This window comes from Dermacentor variabilis, chromosome 11, assembly GCF_050947875.1.
Source record: "Dermacentor variabilis isolate Ectoservices chromosome 11, ASM5094787v1, whole genome shotgun sequence".
In the NCBI taxonomy this organism is placed as follows: domain Eukaryota; kingdom Metazoa; phylum Arthropoda; class Arachnida; order Ixodida; family Ixodidae; genus Dermacentor; species Dermacentor variabilis.
The window spans coordinates 45,624,050-45,635,131 of NC_134578.1; positions in this window are offsets into that span (position 1 = coordinate 45,624,050).

Below are 11,082 nucleotides of genomic sequence, written 5' to 3' on the forward strand. Positions count from 1 at the left end.
CTTCCTCCCATTTTGCGGATGCTGTGCAGAGCCAAGCAAAGAGCTTCATACACTGGGCATGTGCATGTGGTCAAGTGACACTGGGTATGCGCTCGTTCTTGGTCAATGCCCCTGATGGGGTACGCGCATGGTTAAGTGTTCGAATGGACAAACGCTGAATTGCGTTTGCCTAATTAGCGCAGCATTTGCCTAAATTTAAATTACTTTTGTGCCATTCTGTGTACAAACATTTCCGTCAACAGCGTTGCGTTAGCATTAACATTTGCGTAAACATCAAGGAAAGCTTCACTGAACACCAATTCCCACACGTAAGCGTGCGATCCACATAATTTTCTTCAACCGCGAAGCTTTAGAAATGTCCCATGTTGCGCCGTTGCAACTCAAAGAAGTGACTTGATGCTGGAGTAAGAGCATCAAGGTGTAGTCAGCTACACTGCGGTGTGGCTCACTTTGAGCGTGAACATTGAGCGTGAAGCGTGTGACGAACATTGAGTACTGTGCTTTCGTCATGCCATGTAGTATTCTTAGGAACATACGCGTGCCCCCTTAAATAGTTAGAAGCAAAGCGATAGTATGCCCAACTGCCTCGTCAAAACTTTCTTTTTTTTTTCTGTGCCTCTGCAGTATCCTTCACCCTTCTGGAACAGGCAGCCGCCATGTCATTTTTTCTGGTATTGTTACTTTGTGTTTATATGTACAAGCACACGCCCGCAAGTAATAACCAGTTTACAGTCTCTAAGCTCTCATCGTTTCGTGCATAGTCCGTGATCCAACTTTTCGTTAAGCAATGTTGTCCATCTCTCAACCTTTCCTAGCGAAAGCGAAAGCATAAAGAGAAAAGAACAAAACAGGAGATGGTCCCTTTTGAAAAATAAAAGTTAACAGTTCAGGCAGCTTTTGCAAAGCGGGATAAGAAACCTAACGTGTTGCCAGATGTCACGTCCTGTCCCTTAATACAGTACCCCTTTCTCCCGTATCACAAAAACAAATGGCTCGGGAACCGTTCACGAATGTTTCTTTTAGCACCCGACCTCCCGCGGCGCTAGACGTGTCACCTCAGGATGTCTCTACTTCCCAAAACAAAGACAGAAAGAAATACAGTCCTGTCTAGCTTCCGGTTTAGTTGGCACCACTGCGCAAAGGTCGAAGCCTGGACTCGGTCGTGCGCCCCCTTGTGTGCGTTCCTTTCATATCGGCAGGACGGGGGGGGACGACGATTTAAAGTTCCCGAAAACCGAGGGAACAACAATGGCGGCGCGGTGGCGAGCGGCGGAAACCGGAAGTATGACGCTATCCGCGCAGCGGGAAGTGTGAAGAAAAAAAAAAAGGGACGTACGCGGGAGGTCCCGGTTTTTTGGCACCAAACGCAGACGACCACCACATTGTGCGCCTGCTATGGTCGCGCGAGCGGACGACAACACAACGCAGCAGACGACGACCCACAATGAGCAGACGACAATGCTTGGGAAGAGGGATGTAAGCGGAAGGGGGAAGGCAACACACGTAACAAAAAACTAACCAAAGCTCAAGTGCATAAAGAAAGAGAGAACTACGACATCCGCTGTAGGAGAGAACTGGATCTACAGCCGTGCGGCTGGATCCCGTATAGCACTTAATCGCGCGACCTTGTTTTTCCCTTGTTTTCTCTTTTTTCCCCAATCGGGGTGGAGCAAAAAAAAAAATGGCGGAAAGCGAAGGAGTCCAGCCTTCTTCGTTGTGCAAGCAAAGGTGGCACGCGACACGTGTGCCCACAATGCAGCCCGGTCTCTGTGGTGGTGAACCGTAATTTTTCGTTGTACCTTTTTTTACGCGTAATAAACGATGCTGTAGTGGTGTCGCCCGTGTGTATGCAGTCGTGTGGGCTATACAGGAGTGATAGGGTGGTGCAGTGAGTGGCGACCTCTGGTGAGCGTGTGTGTGTGTGTGTGTGTGTGTGTGTGTGTGTGTGTGTGTGTGTGTGTGTGTGTGTGTGTGTGTGTGTGTGTGTGTGTGTGTGCGTATGGTTGCTTGTGACGTGTGCGTGCGTAACCTTATTTTGTGTTACTCATCTGGCTGATGCTGCTCCGGTCGTGGTGTTTGAGTAGCCCAGCTGCTAGCGGATAAAGAGGGTCGGGGAGGACACGCGGGTGAAACATACGCCCATTCTTGTCAGCGCTGAATCAAGCCGCACAGTGGCTGCCTTTCGGAACGCGGCACGCGCGACCTTTGCCCCTACCGGGGTGGCACCCAGGTCACCAAGGACGTCGTCTGCACAGATGTGGCATTTATGCGCTGGTCCTTTAATTTTTTGGCACACTCGGGTCGCCTCCCTTTCCAGACGCTATGCTGCGCTGTGGCCTTCAACTGTAGTCATGCGTGAAGGTACAGTCGCGATCGAAAGTTTCGGGACTATGACACCAATAACAAAAAAATCAGTACATTGGATTTCAGCTTCGTGACCTGGAATTGGTTTAATGCATTGTATTGGACAAACGCGCACGCGCACGCGTGCGCTCTGGATTTCAGCCGGAATACCCAGGCTGCGAAAAAAAAAAATCGCGACACCACTGGTCCCCAAACTTTTGTTCGCGACTGTACACAATAACTTACAGTAAAGACAAACCTCGGTATAACGAAATCGCCTCCAATACGAAAAATACATTCATTGTAGCCGATATTCGCTATAAGCATACTCCTTACACGCTTATGTATAGTCGAGAATAATTCTATACTTACATCGGTACATTCGATATTTCGTTACGTCAGTGAGCGTTATATCTAGGTGAGACTAAACAGTTTGAACTCGTCCGTAAACGTACAACGGTTTACTAAATACGGGGACACTGGAGGAGAAATCATGCGCTAGCAGCGGCGTTGGTGAAGTCATCTTGTGAGTCCTATAAATGCGCTTTACGTCACCGTCCTTGCAGAAAGGAAAAATATTTGGAAGATGCTTAAGCTTCGCCTTTACGAATGGAACGCGTGAGCATTCAAAGATCCCTGCGTGTTTCTCATGCTTCCTAGCAACTGCAGCTTACGTCACCTTAATGTTTACCGGGAAACGCTGGCGGCGAAAGCTATGCACGAAGGCAAGCTCTCTGGTAGAAACGCAGCCTCTCGCATGGGTCGCGATGAGGTGGAGGCGAACGCCATCTGGAGATGTTGCAAGGAACCGGGCGCACCGCTTTATGGCCTTTGAGTTTGCGCGCGCAAAATCTGGGAAGCCATGGCCACTCTATGAACGGTGGAAACGCTGGAAAAGGTGTTTGTGTTATTTTTTTTAGATTTTGCGTAACAGAATTATGTTTTCTCGTATATTCAAATTAAAATCCGACGCTATCATGTCTGTGGGTTGTGCGTAAGTCGCATTTTAACATTTTTCTACGTATTTTACCTTGAGAAATTCAATTAGTTCATTAATTTACTTGCGCCACATGGAGGTCCTGCGTGATTGGGTATGGGTGGTTCGAAATGCTTTATTTTGGATACGCTGGAGACCAGACACAGGACGCCGGACACCGGACTTTCTGCGACACGGGGCGCTTAACGATATTGCGTTAAAAGAAAACAGAAATCCACTCTTTGTTAGAGTTGCTGTCAACGCCTTTGTACCAGCAGATAGGTAGGACATGGTTTCTACAATGAAGTCCACGTCTCGACATGGCGCCGCCTGCGCTGACGTGCACTTCTGTGTATCCGTTGTTATAGTATTCCGTAAAATGCGACCAATTACTCTTTGCATTCGGTTCTAAAGTAATTGAACACAGCTATACATGTGTAGCCAACTGTGCCAATGATCTACTACCAACCGACAAATACAGTAAATATTAATACAAGACCCTCCTCTACAAATGCTCCTCATTCTTTTCCTTCTTTGTTTGCGTGCTTTAACAGCATTTGAAACAGCCGGCTCCTAAAGACATCCCCCGGAAAACGCGTACGGAGTTGAGAAATCTGAACCACACACAATGTGTAGTTAAGAAGCGTTCTAAGACGCATACGCGTAAGCGAGCACTGGTCACCAACGCTGAGGGGTTATGGTGCAGTTGCTACATACATCGGTCCAGATTCATATGGTACGGTGACCTGTGTTTTAATGCGGATCGCTCACATATAAGCTACCTCCTGCCTCCCGTCAGTTTTTGTAAAGCTACTTCACTAGCCTAGTTTCGGCTGGCGCAATGCGTTGCCGGATGGCGCAGTGAGTTCGTCTAAGGTGAGTCATTTTGTGTGTGACGTGAGAGTGCGTGCGACAATAACGATTGCGTCACGTCGACATGACAGCAACTGCGATGACGACCGCGATGGAGCGTGATGACGACAGTGAAGTTACAGTAATATTGATGACGACGGCAATTTTTAGAGCGCCTCCTCACCGAAATGCGAACGGTGTCCCAAAACGCAGGTTCTCACGTGCGCATTGTGCTTTTATTTAATGCGATATAAATTATGCGGACACATCAGGCGAATTTCCGCTGTCGCCGTCGCCGTGACGTTCCGTATAAAGTCCAAGTGCGACAACACGATTGCGCGCCGTAGGCTTTAGGTGCGAGGGAAAGCTTGTGAGGTTGTGCCGAGAAGGGTTGCGGCTCGATGCGGCGACGTCCCTGGGCGCGCGAGGAAAGATGCTGGGAAAGGAGCATGCCGTCTTTTCACGCGCGCAAGGGGGGCGGGGATGTGGGGAGACGTGCGCGCGCTAGGAGGGGGTGGGGAGGGGGCGCTTTAGTGCGAATCTCCCCTTCCAGTACGCTTGCGGCGGCCGCGGGCGCCCATGCTTGAGATAGGTGAAAGCTTCGTTTACGCTGTGTTCTCGCGCGTCTATGTCGCACTAAAGTGAGAGACAGCACGTGGGGGAATTCATTTGCCGCAGCTCCCGCTCATCACGCAAGTGCTCGGACAGCGAGTGTCCGCGGTCATCGAGCGTCCGCGGTCATCGAGTGAGGTGTGTTCGTGTTTGCCTGTGCGCACGTTACAGCGTGCTTATCAATTTAGTTAGGAAGCAAATGGTTACAGCAGTTTATGCAGCTGATAAAACTACTAGCTTTACTTCGTATAGCCAGCTAATAATTTGCTATAACAATCCCTGATTCGCCTTTCGGACGAAACTGCGACTTTTTTTGTGTGTGTGTTCTAGCAACTCAAAATGAAGATTTTGCGTTTATCGGCTTCTTGATATCGCTGAAGTTTTGCGACGAGTTTGCTTTTTACAGTACGGGTCGTTCATAAAGGGCTTGTCAGTCCGGCATTATTTTCTTGGTTCATGCATAGAATGATTTTCTAGTAGTCTAGTGATGCCTGACTGCAGCAGCGCAGCAGCATGTTAGGCCACAAATTATATCCAGCATTTTACTGAGCAATGCGGACCGACATGCTACCTTCTTTACAACATTTTAATGCCTACAAAGAAGGAGTCACGATGCCATTAAAGTAAGAGCGCAGGTCGCTGTAGTATATATATTAAATATTTTACGAGATACACATAGTGACAACGGCTCCCAACCCATCCAAGCCAGCCGACAGTCCACAACAGTCGACGCCGTAAAAGAAACCTCGCCAAAGTAACTACAGACGTAAAGTGTTTGTCCTACCAGCATCCACGTATACATGCGATTCTTATTGACCAATACTAATCTAACATAACTCCCGTATAACGAACTGCACATCGGATATATCGAAATCAGAGCGCCAGCTGCCAGCGCTATGCACCACTTACATGCCGTGAACGTAGCGTCAAGGGAAGTTAATTTCTTTGTGTCATGGTGCTCTTCTTTCTTTCTCTTTTTCTGCGCCCTTATTTGCAGAGAATGTGCCGTGCCGTTACTGTGCCGACATTGAGATCAATGGGACTGGACTTGGTCAACACAATCTGGCGCACCGAGAGTGCCATTTTTAGCGACGCTGATGAGTGGTTTCTCTATACGCCGGATAACAAATCCGTATATAACAAACGCATCCCCAAAAAATTCGCTTCAGTTCTTTACAGGCGAATTCGTGCTATCGAGTTACCGGATACATCGAAATATTTTTAGAGAATAAAAGCGCTCGTTATAACCGGGTTCGACAGAATTGTAGCTCTAGCAGCATAAGAAGCCGGCCAATGTTGGCCCACACCAACTGACATTAGACAACGCTGGCTCGGCAGTGGTCGCGCTTACAGTGGTACTTGGGAAAAGACGGTCAGCGCCCGGTTTCCACAAGCCCACGCGATACTTTTCGTCTCCGATATTCCTTGTACAAACACACGTCGCAACAACGGGAGCTTAGTGGCCATTACACCTTCTTACACCACAGCGGAACTGCCTCAAACAACGGGTTCCATTGTCACCCGGGAACGTGCACGCTATCCACCGGACACATCACTTTTCACAGCTCTGTTTCACCGAAGTCTCGCTTTCTAAGGTGTCGATAAATCCCTCTCCCAGCGACGTCCGCATAGACACGTCTTCGGGTTTTAAAGTGAAACCCGAAGCAGACCGCAGCTCACTCTTATCGCCCGTATAGCTCCGTAAGCTTAATTTTTTTTCCCGCGGTTCTGTGGGACCTAAATGTCCGCGACAACGAACCGCAAAACGCCGTTTATCCCCATTGTCGCGGCACTATTTTGCGGTCACTTCGTCGTCGTTGTTGCGTCAGCCTAAAAAGGCCACGTCGCCGCGGTTTGGCTTTCTTTCTCTCGAATCATTTTACACCGCGCGCTGATCCTGCTAATCTCACGGAGCGAACAGGTCCTGCGAATCGAGCGAGAAAATGGACACGACAAGTCTGTGTGTTCTTTTACGCTTTTTCGCTTGTCTTCTGGTACCTCCGTGTTATTTTTTTCTACCTTTTGTTCCGTTCGCACGCCCTTCAGAAAGCCGCGTGTCAAAAGAACTCGCCTTTCTGTACCTACACAAGGGTGTCGTCACGCTCGGGTGCACAGACAAGTGAGGAGTCTGTAAAAAAAGGGGCTGGCTAATCCAGTCTTATTGAGACACTTTACCCCAATCTCGAGGTTTCCTTTCTTTTTTCTTTTTTTTTCTTCGAGATGTTTCCCGTGCCCTCATCCTGCCTGGGGAAGTGATGGCTTTCCACTTCCGCTACTTGGACGCCGAAGAGACTCGGGACCACTTGAACTGAAACCGCAGACTCGTTGTTTCCGTATACGTTGCAGTTGATTGAAGAAAAGAGTGGTTGCGACTCTAGCGCTGTGGGAGCACAGTTGCGTATACCCAATGAGGCCTCAGTTTCGAGTTTCCGACAGCGACGCTTCGGCTTCAGCACGGCGGGATACGGTGGTCGCCATAAAGTCGTGAGTTTGTTGTTGCCTGAATCGAAAACTGCATTCCATTCTGTGCGCAGTAAAACATGAACGAAAGGAAGAAGAAAATACGCCTGTACGGCGGAATTTCGGCACATGCTTTGGAAATCAAGTAGTCCAATGGATCACTGAACATTCATCAATCAAAGATTAATCAATAAACTAACCCTAATAAAAATACTAGCGAGCTCAGGTGCACCCTGTCTCCTCTACTGTGACAGTCACTAACACAAATAAGTTTCGCTTTCGCTACAGCCGGATATGGATGAGTCGTGACGTCACGACACACTGACTTGCACTCTGCTCCCGTGGTTGTTGCAGCCGCCACATGCGAGTGCTTGCCAGAAGAGCCTGCGATGCACTCGTGTAATTTTTTTTTCTTCTTTCACTGCGAAGCCGTTAGCTTCTAGTTGGTCGGCATTTTTTCGTGTCCGCGTCCGGCACCAAGAATGTGGGCCGATCCCGGCGGCTGTGCAGGGCCAGGGACAGTGGCTCGTATAGATAGATAGATAGATAGATAGATAGATAGATAGATAGATAGATAGATAGATAGATAGATAGATAGATAGATAGATAGATAGATAGATAGATAGATAGATAGATAGATAGATAGATAGATAGATAGATAGATAGATAGATAGATAGATAGATAGATAGATAGATAGATAGATAGATAGATAGATAGATAGATAGATAGATAGATAGATAGATAGATAGATAGATAGATAGATAGATAGATAGATAGATAGATAGATAGATAGATAGATAGATAGATAGATAGATAGATAGATAGATAGATAGATAGATAGATAGATGTACAGGCTTCAAGCAGTTAGCAAAGTGAAGCGAACAGTGCGCGCATTCTTTGGAATCACGCATACGACATACGGCACAGCATATACGTTTCAATAAATGGCATGCAGATAACACGCATAAAAGCCATATAATTGACGATAAGGCGCTCCTGATAACAATGCAAAGCACGCAGTGCTCCCTGCATGCGTTTCCCGGTAAATATCACTGTTGCGCAGGCTGCCGCATTGACGGCTGCTTGCAACGCGTGGGGAGTGAGGTCCGTAGCCTCTCGTATTTAAAAAAATACTAGCCTAGCAATTGGTTTTACATTTTCTTCCAGCACCACTATGGGCGGCGGTGCACTGTCAAAATTACCGTTACTCCCATTGGTATGATTATTCCATAAATTATCATTACTACCATTGCTCTAAAGCAATAGAGCATTACCTCCACCCCCCTCCCTCCGCCCTCAGCAGTTGTGCTGGTTTTCAACAGCTTCGCTGGACGTCTACGTATAAGGTATATGTAAAATTTGCCTATGCCTATACTTGTACTTATAGGTATAGGTAAATTTTGCTCTGTACCTCGATGATCTATTTCATAAGGTCCGGCATTGTGAGTCGACTTTAGCAGTGAAAGAAAATATCTCAAATGTGTTTCCCGACATTAATACTTGCTCAATATTGTCCTTTTAAGCATCAAGAGTATGTTAATTTTGTCACTGCTCCTTTGAGTTTCACGGTTTGTGAGCACGAAGAGCGGATCTTAAGGGCCGATAGAGGAAGGAGAAAGGTAAATAATGACAATAATAAATGAGAGAGTGAGCCTAGGGCGCTCATCAAAATCATCCATCCCTGCAATCATAGAAGATGAAGAAGAGGAATCAAAAGAGTCATGGCGGGGTAGACTTCAGCCGATGGCCAAATTTCTGGCCATCGTTACCATGAGTGGACCAGAATAACCGGCCAAGCATCACCGCGGGACCACCGAACAGGAAGGGCTGCCCCCAAGGAACCACCACGTAAGTCAATCCAACACTCAGCTCGCAAGGAGCTGTTGGCGCGACATGTGGACCGCTGTGCCGTTTACAAGGAGATGTTGTGGAACGATTCCACTTTCGACTATTAGTAGAAAATAGTCCGCTACCTATAGCGAGTAAGAATAGAACTGCAGGGGACACACACCAGCGGTACATGGTGTGCAAATTGACAACTCCGCAGGTTTGTTTTCCTTTGCAGTCGAATTCCTTAAATCAATTACTCAGCGTAGCAACTGAGCGTTTATTGAAAACGAAGGGAAGGTATGTACGTGGTGATAACAAGACAGGCCACTTGTGTCAGTGGCTGTGAAGTTTTAATGCGAGTAGCATCCTTAGGGTGCCCACTCATATTTTGGGGGCTATCTATCTATCTATCTATCTATCTATCTATCTATCTATCTATCTATCTATCTATCTATCTATCTATCTATCTATCTATCTATCTATCTATCTATCTATCTATCTATCTATCTATCTATCTATCTATCTATCTATCTATCTATCTATCTATCTATCTATCTATCTATCTATCTATCTATCTATCTATCTATCTATCTATCTATCTATCTATCTATCTATCTATCTATCTATCTATCTATCTATCTATCTATCTATCTATCTATCTATCTATCTATCTATCTATCTATCTATCTATCTATCTATCTATCTATCTATCTATCTATCTATCTATCTATCTATCTATCTATCTATGTCTAAGTTTCTTTCGCACCAACTTGGGTCATCGGGAAGCACATGGTCTAATGGGAGAAGCGTGGGGCTGCTGTGCTAAGGGAACACCATGTTCGAAACTAACCAGCGGATCGACCATCTTTGAACACTGGGTACGTGCCGATCTTGAATGCAAAAAAAAAAAATATCCCCTTGCCCAATGCAATGCCTCAACGCGCCCTTCCGGCACTGATGTAATAAATGATCAATAAAATAAATATGTGCACGTTTATTTGTCAACAACACGCGCCATTAACGAAGCACTTCCCGAGCTCAGTTTCAGCAATCACCGACAGCAACAGCTGAAAAAAAAAATTGCTGCAGAACCCAACTCAGGATCAATGTCGAAGTTGACGAGCTTAGCATCGAAGCAATGTAATAACGCCCCCTTTTCGCGGAGCAGTTAGCTCTAGAGGAACGAGGTGGCGCTTTCGGCGGCGCGACGCACATTGCCTCAACGGAGAAAAAGCTCGAATACGAAATCATTACCGCCTCACCCCGGCTACGTTGCGATAAGCTGTCGGAAATGCAACTGGCTGTCCCTAGCACACCGAGCTCCATTCCTGCTGCAGAATTCCTGATGCAGAATTCCTGCTGCAGCAATTGAAACGCGATACTCGGACAACATGGCGGCCGGTACTTTCTTGTGCCACCGGTGGGCGCTGGTGACACTGAGATGATGCATTTTTGCGTCACATGAAAGCGAGAACGTTTTTTTTTTACGCATCGTAAGTGATTTCTGCCTCCTCAGCAATCACCCAGCGATCCCCGGTGGCGCAACAGGCGCAGGCCGCCACGCTCTCTGAGTATCGCCTTTCCATTGCTCAGCACTGTATACAGTGGCCAACTGCATACTGTACAATTGGCTGCAAAAATAGCGACTCGCATATTAAGGAACGGAACGATTCTGCGTGACCTAGCCAACGGACCGCTGCTACGTAAGGACTGCGCATGTTCCGGCCCTTCGCAATGCACGGCTCTCCTCTAGGATAAAAAAAATTCCCTCGTCCGCCAGCGTAGTATCGCTAACATCCAAATGAAGAACTTTACCCCGGAACGTAGGCAAAAGTGAGCACAAATCGTTAACCAATATGACAAAGGGAGTAGCGCCGCTTCCTGGCATAGTAAGTTTCTCGCACGTTATCTACACACATCCACCCCAACTCAGACGCCTCAATCCTTATGTCGACTGTATCGCCAACGTATCAAGAATAAGTGAATGGGCGCACACTAGAATCAATGC